We start from the raw sequence: 3,204 nt of genomic DNA on the forward strand, positions 1-3,204 counted from the left end.
GAGAAGTTTATCTGCCATTTTTATTTATTTATTAAACTCTCCAAAAGATTTATGCAAGTTTTTAGATTCTGCATGTGTGTGTCTGAGTGTGTGCTCATGCGTGTGTGTGTGTGTGTGTACACACTCGTGCTCAAAGTGCTCACATTAACTGGAGAAGGTGATTGAATTATGGGGGATTGTTCTGAGGAAGAAGCAATAAAGTAAAGTTGACTAGATTATGGGATTAGACTAAGGGCAGGGTTGACCAAATTTGGGGCTTGTATTGGGGCATTTGGTTGAATAAAATCTGAAAAGCTACACAACCCCCAATTATTTCTGGTAGCATCTCCTGAGAGTAAGATATGTTTTAATTTGGACCTGACTCTACATGGAATGTTGCCATACTTTTCCTTCAAGATTTAACTGAAATTTAGGTTTCCATGGAAACATTCCTCAACTATTTCCCAACTTCAAGAGTAGTCAGCCACTTTTCCCTCTTCTGTAATGGTCATCATTTTTGTATACCTACATAGGCAACGTCCTCAATAAAGGAAGAGACCTGACTTGCTCATCATTTAATCCTCTCTTCTGTTTCAGTGGAATGTAGTGGATAGTAAACCAGGTATAGTTTTATTCCTCAAATGTCTGTGTTCTATATGAAAAGACGTCAAAACTCAGATACACCCCATTCATTCATTTATTCAATTATTTATTGAGCAAATATTATGTTCCTGGCACTATTCCAGATGACAGGGATATACCAATGAATGTGCAAAGAACCTTGCCCTCATGGCAACATACATATACAGTATACTACATAATGATAAATATTTTTTTAAAAAGTAACACTGAGAAGGAAGAATAGGAGTATTGAGGATAAGGAGGTTTTAAAATTTTAGATGAAGTAACAGAGAAGATAATATTTAATGTAGATTCCAGTCTTATACAGTCAAGATACAAGACAAATAAAGTACATGGAGCACAATCACAGTAGTTGCTATTTAAGGAAAATTTATAATACCTTAATTTATAATTAATGATTCTTGGATGGGAACTTTCATAGTTTAAGTTCCATGGGGTGAGGAGAAAGAGCTTGTTAAATAAATTCTTGGCTTTTAAAAAGATTGTAAATAGAATTTTAAAGCAATTTAGGTGAAAAACTTTCCCAAACAATTTACAGCTGCAATCTAAATATAAATATTTGGTATGTATAATTTAAATCATTTTCTGTATTCACTAAATAGATCCCCTGAGTGTCACTCACACAAGCAACATATTGTTAGCCTAACTCTGATTATTTTAAGCATAGAAAAGTTATAAAGTTCCACTTTAAAAAGTTAATTCAGATAATTTCATTTATTCAAAGAAGTTTTCCTACCAAGATGAATTAGTGTTATTTCCCTGAGCATATTTAAATTCTTACAAAACACACATTTTTAAAGATGTATTTTTCTTGTGCTCCCATGTCTAGCTAGCTAGAGTTTCATGATCCAAAGAGGTAAGGGAAATTCACAAATTATGGTTTTGCTAGAAACCAAAATAATGTCAACACCTGATGATGAGATTTGGGAAGTATCTGTAGAAACAAGAACAAGAAGACATTTCTCACCTTTGCTTCAACAAGCCTGCCATAGGCATTTCAGTTTGTTTCTGAGTAGCACACATCTCAGTTGTCCATCTTTATCTATTAGACCTTAGTGGCAGTTGACTCTCCCTGGTAGATAAGAACAATACATGTGTAATTTAAGAACCCTTCCTCTTCATTTCAATTTAATTAGTTATTTCTCACTAGGTAATTGAAAATCAAATTTCTCCTTCAACCAAGTTTATCCTTTGCCTTATTTCCTTGGCACTCTGTAATGTACTCAGTCTTCGGCTATCTCTTACAACAGCACACAAGGTCTGATTTCTCAGATGCTTTCTCTCTAATAGCTCCTCATCTTTGAAGATTGAGGTCTTGGCTGGATCAAACCCTGCTGGTCTACAGTCTATTAGGAGACCACCTATCCTTTGGGGTGACATTATAACAAGGATTTCTTCCGTTGATGGTGCTTTTCCTTCTTTAAAGGGAAGTTTGAACAAGCATTGCCTGGAATGCAAAGAGCTTTTCCCAGAGTTCTTTGGGACTGGATGTAGGGCACAAAGAGAAAGGCAAGAGCTGTATGTTGCTGTCTAGAGAAAAATTTAAGCCTACTAACCCACAGTGAATTAGTTGATATTTTTGCATCATTTTCATAGACATGGATCAAATTCTCAATTGTTCAAAAGCAAATTTCCAAATGTGTGTCAATTGTCCACGAAATTTATTTTTTTCTTTCTCCCTTTTGTTGGACACTTATGAACTTAGGAGAAAACATGTACAACAATTTCCTCAAAAAGACTACATGTGAAATAGTAGGAATTTAACTGATGAAATGAAAATTTTGAATTATCGTAGGATTTGAATCATCCACGCTTCCTTTAGATTTAGCTAATACAAATTATTATGTTAATATGCTCTATCACTTTTTCATGCATTACCAGTTTTCACCCTCTTGTAGTCCTAATATAACCACTTCCCAAAAAAGCAGAAGTTCTGGACATCTCGAGAAGTCACTCTGACACTGAGCCGCCCAATCTTGAGTGGATGTGAAGATTGAAATCTGAAATAAAATTTGAAGGAATATTTAGAAGTACAAGCTTCCCCTTCAGCGTTTCCAATTTAGCCTTCCCCCTCCCCACATTTAACTGGCCTCCTTCTGGAAAGCTGGCCAGCTCTTCAAGGATCAGGATAACTCCTCCAGTTACACTCTATATGGAAGCTCTGGCAGTTACTCTGCTGTTTTTATATGAAGGTTTTATTAAGTCTGTGCCAAACAGCTTCCCGTCAGTGAATCAGCTAAAGATAAAAGTTTTTACTCAAGTGACAACTTTGTAATAAAGGCAGTTTGTGTGTGTGTGTGTGTGTATGTGTGTGTGTGTGTTAGAAGATGGAGATTTCCCCATGACAGATACTGGATTTTCCTACAAACACACATCAAAGGAAAAGCCTGTTTCTCAACTGGTTCTCATGTTTTCTTCTAGTTGGCTTCTTATCAAGATGATTCAGAAAAGGCTGCTGAACTGTGGTGCACAAACAAGGACATGGGGTACTGATGACTCAACCTTGTCAGATCCGCTGGGGTTTCTCTGCAGAGCCCAGGGAGTGACTGTCCACTTGAAAAGATTCCCTTCTATCAAGACATG

At 36.2% G+C, this 3,204-nt stretch overlaps 1 long non-coding RNA gene across 1 annotated transcript in view; it reads right to left on the reverse strand.

Moving 5' to 3' along the window:
- The window catches only part of LOC309801473, a 9,409-nt gene extending 6,802 nt beyond the window's left edge, over positions 1 to 2,607 (reverse strand). Inside the window, exons 1-2 of the long non-coding RNA XR_014293598.1 lie at positions 2,500 to 2,607; positions 1,589 to 1,693 (exon numbers count right to left, since the gene is read on the reverse strand). This is a non-coding gene — a long non-coding RNA (uncharacterized lncRNA). The remainder of the gene's footprint in view (positions 1 to 1,588; positions 1,694 to 2,499) is intronic.
- Between the last annotated feature and the right edge of the window lie 597 nt (positions 2,608 to 3,204).

The sequence above is a fragment of the Mesoplodon mirus genome (genome assembly GCF_964341445.2).
Source record: "Mesoplodon mirus genome assembly, chromosome: 3".
Taxonomy (NCBI): Eukaryota; Metazoa; Chordata; class Mammalia; order Artiodactyla; family Ziphiidae; genus Mesoplodon; species Mesoplodon mirus.